Raw genomic sequence first — 13,828 nt, forward strand, 5'->3', positions numbered from 1 at the left:
ACAAACTGCGGCCCCTTTCATCAAACCCGTAGTCACTCCCAAACCCGCCCCTGTCCCGGATCCATCCTATCCCCATCACCACCTCAAGCCCAGCCCCGGGAGTTGACCAGTGGGGCCTACCGTCCCTCACTGCGCTTGCGCCACGCGGCTGGGGACTCTGTCGCCATAGCAACCAGAGACACGCGAATCGGCCTGAAGCAACAGGGGAGAGGAGTTCCTGGTACGGTTCCTTTTTTTTCTTTTTTGTATATGCTTTCCTTACCGCTTCCCGTGCCTGGTGCGTGAATTTGAGGGTCTGGTAAGAAAGCTCCATCGGCTACTGTATTAGGGCCGGAAAGGAGAAAAGGGCCAGTCACTGGGCTGACCAGTACTTCCAAGGAAAGCTGCTTGGGGGAACCTGACGCTTAACCAGCCCGCCCCTTTCAGGATTGGCCGGAGCCTAGACAGGTCAGCCAATCACTGGGCACCATTGGATTCTTTCTCATGCCAATCAATGCTAAAATAAGCCCGTTTAAGCCAGAGCGTTTGCACTGCACTGACCAATCAAGAAATGGAGAGGGGATGATTGACAGGACTTGGGGCGGGGCCTGAAATTGTTTCAGCTGGCTTAATTCTGTCTCTAAAACGCAAGTTACCAGGTTTGTGTACCAGAGTACTTGTCCTTGATTTCGGCAATTGTTGAGTTCTTTGTGACCCAATGTTTGCGTTCCCAAGACTACACTTTAACATCCATCTTTTCCAGGCCTCCTTCTCCCTCCCTTTTAAGGTAAAGGTTTGGAAGGAGCTTCCTGCTTTACTTTGAGATGCCTCCAAGTGGTCCTTTTAGAATGGAAGAATCTGCTGTGGACTTTGGCTGTCAGAGGCTTTCTGGGATGCAGAGTGTGCATCAACCTTTCCCTCCTCCCCCAACTCCCTCCACACCAGACCTAAGCTCACTCGAAGTGGACAAACATGGACTTGACATTTTCCTCTGCTTCATTTTCTTCTTTGTGTTAGCTACTTTGTGTCTTCGATATCTTTCCCTTCTGTCTCCCTTCCTGTTAATCCTATTCTAAACCATCCCTTCTTCATTATCTTCGGGTTTCTTCTTCCATCCTCTGCCCAGAGGATACAAAAATATTCAGATTTCCTCAATCTAAAACACACACACACCTTCTAATCTTATGATTGTTGAATTGAATCACCTCTCTCCCATCTACTTCATGCTTTTTTAATGTTTATTTATTTTTGAGACAGAGAGAGACAGAGAATGAGCTGAGGAGGGGGAGAGAGAGAGGGAGACACAGTATCCAAAGCAGGCTCCAGGCTCTGAGCTGATGTGGGGCTCAAACTCATGAGCTGGGACGTCATGACCTGAGCCCAAGTCGGTTGCTCAACCGACTGAACCACCCAGGCGCCCCCACTTCAAGCTTTTTGAAAGGACTGGCTACCCTCTTCACTTTGTTACCTCCCATTCATTTCTCAACGCATTCTGCCTCTAGCTCTTTGAAGTTGTCCTTACTAGAGTCTTCAATAACTTCCTAATTAGGAAAGCCAACTGTAGATTATTTTACACTCTATCTTATTTAAATTTAGCACCATTTGAAACTGTTGACCACTCTCCTTAGAAACACTAGCTATAATTTACTAAACATCTGTAGTACCAGACAATGCACTATGTGATTTATGTGGCTATCTAATTTAGCCATGGAGAAGTTATTACTACTCCCAATTTACAGTTGTGGAAATGGGCTCAAAGAGCCAATTCTAAGTTATCCAACAAGATAACGTTAGGATGCAAAACTAGGTCTCCTGACTAAAGCAGTGTGCCTTTCCACTACACCATGCTGCCACCCTCCCTGTCCAGGCTCACTTGTCATTCCCACCCCAACCCAGGCATACCCCACCCCACCATCCAGCATACATGATTTATAAAGTACTGAACGTTTTCTTTTACTTGGAGGATCACTCCCACCTCATTTGCCCAATAAAACCCTATATTGCCTCCTAAGACTCAGCTTAGAAGTCACCTTCTAGGACAATTCAGTGGAGCTTTTTCTATCACTACAGTTACCCCAAGCAGAGTTTAGGCAGAGAGAAAATTGTTCCTGATTTCTTTACATACCTTTCATGCTGCTCTTATTACATTGTTTTGATGTGATTTTCATAAAATTAAAAACGTAACCCTTTAATATGAATGGACACATGTCAAAGATTCCCCTTAAGTCCTTGAGGGAGCCAGTTAAATGGTAGAGGTGGTTTAAAGAGCATTTTGAGGTACCAGGTATTTGCAGGCACTTAAAGAAAACAAAGTTAGCATAAGATTGCTAGGTGAGATACAAAACTGGTTAATGTTCTACAGGGTAATACAACCACAGCCTTTGGAATTTTTTCTAAGAGACACAGATACATTCCTCTAGTTTTGGCCATTGACATTTAAATTTTAATTAAAATTAAATAAGGTTATCAGTTCAATCCCTCAGTCACACTAGCCACATTTCCAGTGATTAGTTGTCACATGCAGCTAGAGGCTAATATATTGGGCAGCACGCGGATAGAACATTTCCATCATCACAGAAAGTCCTACTGGAGAGAGGTTGAACCTCTTAAACATTGTTCTAGTGTGACATTGGAAGGTCATAATACTCTGTTTTGCCTTATTTCCAAATTTAACATAATTTTTTTCTAAAGAATCTCCTTCACATGACTACTGGCTTTCAAACGTTTCTAACCAAGACTCACATTAAGAAATTCATTTTGATCAACTAATATTTGACAAGTGAGCTGAGAATGCTCTAGGGGGGAAGGATAGTCTCTTCAATAAAAGATGTTGGGAAAATTAGATAGTCACATGCACAAGAATGAGACTGGACCCCTATCTTACAGCACTTACAAAAATTAACTTGAAATGGATTAAAAACTTAAACATAAGACCTGAGACCATAAAACTCCTAGAAGAAAATGTAAGAAAAATCTCCTTAATATCCATCTTGACAATGATTTTTTTTGGATATGACACTAAAGCACAAGCAACAAAAACAAAAATCAACAAGTGGGCCTACATCAAACTAAAAAGCTGCTTCACAACAAAAGAAACTATCAACAAAATGAAAAGACAACCTATGGAACAGAAGAAAATATTTGCAAACCATCTTTCTGAGAAGGGGTCTGTCTCCAAAATATACAAGAAACTTACACAACTCAACAGCAAAAGAAACCCAAACAATCCGATTTAAAAAATGGAAGAGCTACAAGGGAACAACGAGTACATGAAAACATGCTCAACATCTCTAATGATCAGGGAAATGCAAATCGTAAGCACAATGAGATATCACCTTACACCTGACTGTAAGAATGACTATTATTAAAAAGCCAGGAGATAACAAATGCTGGCAAGGATATGAAGAGGGAACCCTTGTGCCCTGCTGGTAGCAGTATAAAATGGCACAGCCACTGTGGAAAACAGCCTGGAGATTCCTTTAAAAGTTAAAAACAGAACTACCATTTGATCTTGCAATTGCACTTCTGGATACATATCCAAAAGAAATGCAATCACCCTCTTGAAGAGATATCTGTACCCTCAAGTTCATTGCAGCATTATTTCCAATAGCCAAGACATGGAAACAACCTGGGAATCTAGATGACTAGAGAAATACATCTCTAAAGTGCTGAAAGGAAAAAAAAAATAACCATGAACTTAGAATTCTATATGCAGTGAAAATACTCTTCAGAAATTTAAGGTGACATTGAAAAGATGACCGCCAAGAGCTGAGAGGTCAGAAGGGAGGTTATGGAAGTAGTGTAGATGAAGAATAATGGGGCAGGGACTGTAAGGACTGAGAGGGGAGATTCTCAGATGAGGTCTTTAGACATCACCTGACCACAGAGTTATGCCCAGAGTGGTGTCCCAGATCATCCAAACTCTTCATCTTGACATGTATGTCCCTCCCCAGTCTCATCTCACCATGTCTTAAAATTAGTTTTCATTAAAGCCACCACTTTAGGGGAGCCTGGGTGGCTCAGCCAGTTAAGTGTCGACTCTTAGTTTCAGCTCAGGTGACAGTCTCATGGTTTGTGAGATCGAGCCCCGCATCAGGCTCTACGCTGACAGAGCAGAGCCTGCTTGGGCTTTTCTCTCTCTCCTCTCTCTCTCTGCCTTTCTCTCTCAAAAAATAAACATCTTTAAAAAAAAAACCCACCACTTAAAAAGAAAAAGCAAACACCTAAGTTTTCCCTTTGAGTAAGGAACTCAGGGGCGCCTTGGCTGGGTCAGCTGGTAGAACATGCAACTCTTGATCTTAGGGTTGTGAATTCAAGCCCCACGTTGGGCATAGAATTTACTTAAAAGAAAAAAAAGGAAAGAACTCAACTTTTCTCACTGAAGTTCTCTGCTAGCTAGATTTGTTGCGCTCGGGCGGCATTTCTCAAACTTGCCCCTATTGACATTTGGGGAAAGATCATTGTTGTGGGGGACTGACCTGTGCAGACTAGGATGTTTAGTAGCACCCCTGGCCTCTCTCCACTAGTCACCAGTAGCGTTTCCCAAAATTGTGACAACGAAAAATGTCTCCATGCCTTTCCAAATGCCAAATGTCCCCTGGGGAGTAAACTCATCCCTAGATTAGAACCTAGAATGTACACATAGGCATGCACACCTTCCCTCCCCAACCCAGATAAATTAAAAGAAAAAAATAAGAGCAAAATTCTGTTCAACAGATATTTTTTTTTCTTTTTTAAAAAGTTTTATTCCCGTATAGTTAACATAGAGTGTTCTGTTATTTTCAGGCATACAATGTAGTGACTCAACAGTCCTACACATTACTCAGTGCTCATCAAGGTAAGTGTACCCTTAATCCCCTCCAGCTATTTCCCCCATCCCCTCTGTTCAACAGGTCATTTTATCTTCACTTCTGGAAGATGTTTCCATGTCCCATCCCATGCCCTCCTCCTCTTGGGGCCACATGAACCTCTTCCACTGCTGACCCTTGGGCCTGGTTTTCTTTTCCATTCTCTTTAACATGGGCACACTTTTGGGAGTGTCAGGCAAGATCAGAACAATCTTGCTATCCCGGGTGTATGCCTCCAGCTATGCCATTTGTCATCTCCGTAGGGGACTGTGATATTGGACATCTGGCAGTTCCCATTGTCCTCTGCCTCTGAGTTTCCCACAATACACCTCAACAGTGTTTGTCTCTCGTATTGTGGCCTTCAGCATTATGTAGGACTTTGACCGACACACCGTTAGACAACTCAACGGGAAGTGAGTGTGGCCCAGCGTCCTCTTCCTTTCTGGTGCAATGGTAACTCCAGGGACTGTGACGGTGTGGGGTGAGCGAATGGTCAGTTCCAGGCTCTCAGAACCAAGTTTTTTAAGGTGTCAATTAGCTTCCTAACCTGTTAATACCTACAGAGAAAAAGAAAAATTCTCCTTTTTCTTAGAAAAACTTATTTTTGGGGCGGCTGGGTGGCTCAGTAGGTGAAGCATCGGACTTCAGCTCAGGTCACGATCTCACGGTTTGTGAGTTCAAGCCCCACAACGGGCTCTCTGCTGTCAGTGTGGAGCCAGTTTCGGATCCTCTATCCCCTCTCTCTTTCTCTTTTAAAAATAAAATATTGGGGGAAACAAGAAAAACTTATTTTCCCTCCTTTTATACATCACATTAATATTTCTTATGCTTGTGTTTTAAACAGTTTAAATACTGGGGTGCCTGGGTGGCTCAGTCGGTTAAGCGTCTGATCTCGGCTCAGGTCATGATCTCACGGTCCATGGGTTCAAGCCCCGGGTCGGGCTCTGTGCTGACCGCTCAGAGCCCGGAGCCTGCTTCGGTCTATGTCTCCCTCTCTCTCTGCCCGCCCCCGCCCCCCCCCCCCCCCGCTCATGCTCTGTCTCTCTCTGTCTCAAAAATAAATAAAACATTAAAAAAATTTTTTTTAATAGTTTGAATACTTACCAAAGTAACAAAATTGTGTCTGATGCACACATTGTGTCATTTGATGTATATGAGACAGAGCTCAAGCTTTACCACTTGTTTCACAGGGCATATTATTTTCTCAAGTATTCAAAACATGGGGCGCCTGGGTGGCTCAGTCGGTTAAGCTTCCGCCTTTGGCTCAGGTCATGATCTCATGGATCATGAGTTCGAGCCCCTCGTAGGGCTCTGTGCTGACAGCTCAAAGTCTGGAGCCTGCTTTGGATTCTGTGTCTCCCTCTCTCTCTGCCCCCCGCTCTCAAAAATAAGTAAACATTAAAAAAATAAAGTATTCAAAACACAGTCCAACTTCAGTTGGAGAAAACAAGTTATTCCTCTCTCTCACACAGCAAGGATGTTATATAAAGTGAATTCTGAATGTTTTTCAATCATAAACTTTGATTTATTGTTTACTCTCTTCAAATCATACCTTAATCCATCAATCCCTACCAATTTCTCTCCCCTAGCCTCTCCCCCAATGAACACTTGGATTTCTGTACTCACAACTTCACTTGTGTCAAACCGCCCTCCACGGGACTTCTCTAGACGTGCAAGAATGAGGGGGAGTTTTCGAGAATGACCAGAAATATACCTGCCTAACTGCAAACGCTGTGACAGTCAACTATAAGTCACCTCTGAATATATGTCGTTAAAACTCCACATTTTATGTTGCTAAAAAAATCCTGCCATTCTTTCAAAACTGTCAACTCCGTCAATGGGAAGAGAAAATGTTTTAATCATACAGACATTCCGTGTCGATAGAAATCTCCCTCTGCCAAAGATTGTTGAAATGCAAGAATAAAACTTTTTCTGGATCTTATCCAAAAACAGAATGAAATCTGGGTTTTGCCCCATCACGGAGATCAGGCTCATTTTCTAATTTACCCCCAATAGTATTAAAATGTTTGCTCTGTTGTCCTAACTTCATCTCCACAACAGCCCCTCCCTCTGCCCTTCCTACAGCCACAGGTGGCAGCTCAGCGCTCCTCTCCAGAGTCAGAGTCCAGAATGGCAAACTTTACTGCTCTGTGATACTGGGAACAGTATTGGACCTGCCCAAGTGCTGTCTCCTCATCTGTAAGATGGGAATAGTAATACCCTCTCATAGTATTGTAAGAATTAAATGAGACCATGGCTGGGAAAGACTGTCTTAGTCAAGTTTCTTTGATCAAGAGGTTGTTTACTTTTCTGCTTTTAGGATGAGTCATCAACAAAACAAAGAGGCTTACCCACATTCATTTTAAAAATGAAGGGACTGGATTTCATGGGAAGGATAGAGGGGTAACTATGTCTTTAAGCCAAGAAAATATTGACCAACAAGTCCAGAAAGGGCAGATACCAGTGCAGCTTCAGGAACCTCAACAGCTGTTCCCATCATTCAAAACTGTCCTGCCATTAACGTGACTCATCTTCAAACTTCTTTAGCCTGTGCGTCTCTCAGCACAAATTTTCAAGAAAAAGAATCTGATTGCTTCCTCCTGGCTAACAGATGAGATTTTCTCACCCAGCCTTTGATCCAGATCCAATTAGCTGTGACTAGGGAGGAAAATTTCATGTCACAGATAGGTTCTCAGGGCCTACGAGAAGGGAGGGAGGCCGATGCGCACCCCAAAAGTTTGTGGTCCTCGTGTTTGGAAATGCCCGGTACATAATGTGTGCTTACTGAGCCTTAGCTATTGTTATTGTTGACAGAGTACCCTGTAATTTTCCCCTTCTATGTGTTTGATTATATCTTTAAAAAATTTTTTTTCTAACATTTATTTATTTTTGAGAGACAGAGCATGAGTGAGGGAGGGGCAAAGAGAGAAGGAGACACAGAATCTGAAGCAGGCTCCAGGCTCTGAGCTGTCAGCACAGAGCCTGACGTGGGGCTTGAACCCATGAACCGTGAGATCATGTCCTGAGCCGAAGTCGGATGCTTAACCAACTGCACCACCCAGGCACCCTAGATTACACCTTTAAACAAAACAAAACAAAACAAAACAAAACAAAACAAAACAAAACACTAGAGTGTCATTCCTCTCCTTTTTGAATGAAAAAGAAATCTCTCATTTATTTGTTCATCCAAAAAACGTGTCATACTTAAGGAGTCAAAAATATTCTCAGCACCAAAGATATGGCAGAGAGCAAGGTCCCCACTTTCATGGAACTTATATTCTAGTGGAAGCTGAGGACTCTAGGAATAACTATATCCATAAACCATGAATTAATATAATTTGAGGTAGTGAGAAGTTCCAAAAGAAAAATAAAACCGTTTGAGGGGATAAATAATGATAGTAGAGGAAGAATAAGATCTTAAGAGCCAAATGTCCGAGATAAAGCAAAGGCCTGTGGACTGCGGTATGGAGTTGAATTTTTATTTTTAGAGTGATTAAACCCACTGAAAGGTTTTGCATAGGGAGATGGTAGATCAGATATATATTTATAAAATATCATTCTGGCTAGCATGTGGAGAATAATCGTGGAACAAGACAGAAAGCAAGGAAATGAGACGGGAGGCTACCGTGGTCATTCAGGAACAGGGAATTAGTAAAGAATGATCAGATTTAGGATCTGTTTTTTTTTGGTATGAAATGTTTCAAGCACACAAATATAGAGAAAAGTAGATTGGTATATCCACCTTCCGGGTCTGTCATATCTTAACACTGTGCCATATTTGCTTCAGGTCCTTTGTTTTTTGTGTTTTTTTTTTAATTTATTTACTTATTTTTGAGTGGGTAGAGGGGAAGAGAGAAAGGGAGAGAGAGAATCCCAAGTAGGCTCTGAGCTGTTAGCACAGAGCCCAAGGTGGGGCTTGATCTCTCAAACTATGAGATCATGACCTGAACTGAAATCAGGAGTCGGACACTTAGCCAACTGAGCAACCAAGCTCTCATGCCTTTTTTTTTTTTTAACAAAAAACTTTATAAATACAGTACAATCTCCCAGAATGCCCCCACAGACCCCATTCCTTTCTCAGAGGCCCCAACTGTCCTGGTTTTGGTATTCATCATTCACATGTTTGTTTCTGAACTTCTATCACATATGTGTATATCCATAAATATATACCATTGTTTCAAATTTGGGAAAATTTGTAGAAAGGATATATAACTTTTCCCACCTTGATTTTTTCATTTCATAGTTTTTGAAATTTGTCCACTTATTATATGTAACTCTGGCTTATTCATTTTTCTTCTTATACTATACACATAGCATTCTTTTTCAGGAATATAGCGCAATGTTTATATCCACTCTCTTCTTTTTTTTTTTTTTTTTCAATGTTTTTATTTATTTTTGGGACAGAGAGAGACAGAGCATGAACTGGGGAGGGGCAGAGAGAGAGGGAGACACAGAATCGGAAACAGGCTCCAGGCTCTGAGCCATCAGCCCAGAGCCTGACGCTGGGCTCGAACTCACGGACCGCGAGATCGTGACCTGGCTGAAGTCGGACGCTTAACCGACTGCGCCACCCAGGCGCCCCTATATCCACTCTCTTCTTGATGGAGATAAGTTGTTTTCAGGATTTCATTATTACAAACAGTGCTTATTACAACACACTTGTACATGGGGTGCCTGGGTGGCTCAGTCAGTTAAGTGTTCGACTTTGGCTCAGGTCATGATCTCGCAGTTTATGAATTTGAGCTCATCGGGCTCTGTGCTGACAGCTCAGAGCCTGAGCCTGAGCCTGAGCCTGCTTCGGATTCTGTCTCCCTCCATCTCTGCCCCTCCTCCACTCATGCTCTGTCTCTCTCTCTCAAAAATAAAAATACACATTAAGAAAAAGAAAGAAACACTCTTGTACATATCTCCTACTGTGCCTGTGCGGGTATAAGAGATTCTCTAGGTGGGTGCTTCCTAGCCTTTTTCAGGTCACAGCACACAAAGAAAGTGATAAAACTTCTGTGGCATGTTGATAATTTGGAGGGGATTTAGAACACCTCTTATGGGCCTTGGTAAAAAACAAACAAACAAACAAAAAACAAGCTCATTACTTTTTTCTTATAATTATGAGAAAAAATGGAATAGTAAAGTGCTATGGAAACTGTGAAATATTAAACTTCTATAAAACTTAAAAAAAAATTTCAAAAGTTTAATGAAAAGCTTGAGAGAACTTCCATAAGCAGATTTAGTGCTTGAAATGTCTATACTTCCTGATCAAGACATTTTAACGACAATGTCTTCAAATTCTTATAGATACATCTGAAAATAAATTTTACACTTTTACCATTATTTAAAGGTTGAAATTGTTAGCAAACTGGCGCAGCCACTGTAGAACACAGAATGGAGTTCCCTTGAAAATTAAAAATAGACCTGTGATCCAGTAATCACGTTACTGGGTATATACCTAAAGAACACAAAAACACTAATTTGAAGGGATATGCGCAGTCCTGTGTTTATTGCAGCTTTATTTACAAGAGCCAAATTATGGAAGCAACCTGTGTCCATCAATACATGAATAATAGGTAAAGATGATGTGGTATAGGCCACTTGGGTGGCCTCGGTTGAACATCCCACTCTTGATTTTGGCTCAGGTTGTGATCTTGAGGTTCATGGGATCCAGCATGGAGCCTGTTTCAGATTATCTGTCTCCCTGTCTCTCTGCCCCTCCCCCACTTGTGCTCACTCTCTCTCTCTCTCTCAAAATAAATAAATATTTAAAAAAAAAGACAATGTGATGTATACGCACACACACACACACACACACACAGGAATATTACTCAGCCATTAAAAAATGAAATCCTGCCATTTGCAAAACAATGGACAGAGCTAGAAAGTATAATGCTAAGTGAAATAAGTCAGAGAAAGACAAATACCATATGTGGAATTTAAGAAACAAAACAAATGAGCAAAGGGGGAAAAAAAGAGGCAAACCAAGAAACAGACTCTTAACTATAGAGAAGAAACTGATGGTTACCAGAAGAGAGGTGGCCATGAGCGGGCGAAATAGGTGATGGAGATTAAAGAGTATGCTTGCTGGGTGCCTGGGTGGCTCAGTCAGTTATGCATCTGACTTTGGCTCAGGTCATGCTCTCACTGTTTGTAAGTTTAAGCCCCGCGTGGGGCTCTGGGCTGACAGCTTGCTCAGAGCCTGCAGCCTACTTCAGATTTCTGTGTAAACATCTCTCTTTCTGCCCCATACCCCCCACTTGTGAGCACTTTCTCTCTCTCTCTCCATCCCTCCCTCTTTCTCTCAAAAATAAATATTTACAAAAAATAGAGTACACTTGCGATGAGCACTGAGTAATGTATAGAGCCCCGCTTCTCTCTCTCTCTCTCTCTTTCTGTGCCTCATGGGATTTTCTCTCTCTCTCTCTCTCTCTCTCTGCCCCTCGCTCACTTGTGCCCTGTCTCTCAAAAAAAAAAAAAATCTAATACCCACCAGGGTGCTTGGATGGCTCAGTGGGTTAAGCATCTGACTCTTGATTTCGGCTCAGGTCATTATCTCACGGATTCGTGAGTTCAAGCTCCACATCGGGCTCTGAGCTCATAGTGTGGAGCCTGCTTGGGATTCTCTCTCTCCCTCTCTCTCTCTCTGCCCTCCCTCACCTGCACACACCCACACTCTCTCTCTCACAATAAATTAATAAACATTAAAAAAATCTAATGCCCCCCAAAATAAAATAACAAAAATAAAAGTCTAATAGCCATTTTATTTTCTATCATTGGAAAATACAATTTTGAATGATAAACATTTTATCATTACAATATGGTTTATCATTTTATGATCAACAAAATAGGCTTTACATTCTAGCTGTGCTTATAGTATAGAAAATTCACATATACCCAGTTCCCTTATTATTAACACCTCATATTAATGTGGTATATATGTCACAATTAATAAACAAATAATAGTACATTATTATTAACTAAAATTCATACTTTATACAGATTACCTTAGTTCTTGCCTAATGTCCTTCTGTAGCAGGATCTCAGCCACATTATATTTAGTTGTTATATCACCTTAGGTTCATCTTGGCTGTGATTGTTTCTGACTTTCCTTGTTTTTTGATGACCTTGAAACTTTTAAGGAGTATTGATCAGGTACTTTGGAGAATATCTCATAAGTGAGATTTGTCTGATGTTTTTCTTTTTTTTTTTTTTTGAAAAATTTTTAACGTTTATTCATTTTTGAGAGACAGAGAGTGACAGAGTGTGAGCAGGGGAGGGGCAGAGAGGGAGATACAGAATCCAAAGCAGGCTCCAGTCTCTGAGCTGTCAGCACAGAGCCCGAGGTGGGGCTCCAAACCCATGAACCATGAGATCATGACCTGAGCCGAAGTTGGATGCTTAACCGACTGAGCCACCCAGGAGCCCCTGATGTTTTTCTCTTAATTAAACTGGGGTTATAGGTTTTTGAAAGGAAGACCACAGAGGTAAATTGCCATTCTCATGATATCATATCAAGGGTGCATACTATGATCATAACTTACCGTATCTCATCAGAACTGGGGAGATGATAAAAAACTGTCTCATGACAGTCTCTGTGATACAGAAGCAACTGAGAAACAGACTTGTAGCATCTCCTCACAAATCTCCATGTTGGTTTTTAGTCATTTGATCCTGTTTTCTGGCATGTCTGGTAATTTCTGAGCACATGTCAAGCATTGTGTATAAATTATATATTAGTTTTCCCCTTTATTAGTTTCTTCTTATGTTTAGTATGTCTTTCTTCTTACTTTCCTTGGATATTTTTCTGTTCTCTTATTTAAAGTTGTTCAGGTCAACTGACCACCAGCTTTTTATCCCTAACTGTAAATTTAAGGTTAAATTTCTCTATAACTGTAGTTATAGGTACAACTCAGGGATCTTTTTTTTTTTTTTTTAATTTACATCCAAGTTAGTTAGCATATAGTACTATAATGATTTCAGGAGTAGATTCCAGTGATTCATCCTCCACATATAACACCCAGTGCTCATCCCACCAAGTGTCTTCCTTAATGCCCCTTACCCATTTAGCCCCTCCCCCCTCCCACCACCCAAGCAACCCTGTTTGTTCTCTGTATTTCAGAGTCTCTTATGTTTTGTCCCCCTCTCTGTTTTTATATTCTTTTTGCTTCCCTTCCCTTATGTTCATCTGTTTTGTATCTTAAATTCCACATATGAGTGAAGTCATATATTTGTCTTTCTCTGACTGACTTATTTCGCATAGCATAATACCATCTAGTTCCATCCATGTTGTTGCAAATGGCAAGATTTCATTCTTTTTGATTGCCGAGAATACTCCATTGTGTATATATACCACATCTTCTTTATGCATTCATCTATCGATGGACATTTGGGCTCTTTCCATACTTTGGCTGTTGTCAATAGCACTGCTATAAACATTGGGGAACATGGCCCCTTCGAAACGGCACACCTGTATCCCTTGGATAAATACCTAGTAGTGCAGTTGCTGGGTCGTAGGGTAGTTCTGTTTTTAACTTTCTAAGGAGCCTCCATACTGTTTTCCAGAGTGGCTGCACCAGTTTGCATTCCCACCAGCAGTGCAAAAGGGTTCCTCTTTCTCTGCATCCTCGCCAACATCTGTTGCCTGAGTTGTTAATTTTAGCCATTCTGACTGGTGTGAGGTGGTATCTCATTGTGGTTTTGATTTGTATTTCCCTGATGATGAGTGATGTTGAGCATTTTTTCATGTGTCTGTTTGCTATCTGGATGTCTTCTTTGGAAAGTGTCTATTCATGTCTTTTGCCCATTTCTTCAATGAAATTTTTTTGGGGGGGTTGTTGAGTTTGATAAGTTCTTGATAGATTTTAGAGACTAACCTTTTATCTGATAGGTCATTTGCAAATATTCTCTCCCATTCCATTGGTTGCCTTTTAGTTTTGGTGATCGGAGATTTTGATATGTAGTATTTTCATTACCATTCAGGTAAATAGTTTAAAATTTTTCATAGTGATATT

The sequence above is a fragment of the Lynx canadensis genome, chromosome D3 (genome assembly GCF_007474595.2).
Source record: "Lynx canadensis isolate LIC74 chromosome D3, mLynCan4.pri.v2, whole genome shotgun sequence".
NCBI classification, from domain to species: domain Eukaryota; kingdom Metazoa; phylum Chordata; class Mammalia; order Carnivora; family Felidae; genus Lynx; species Lynx canadensis.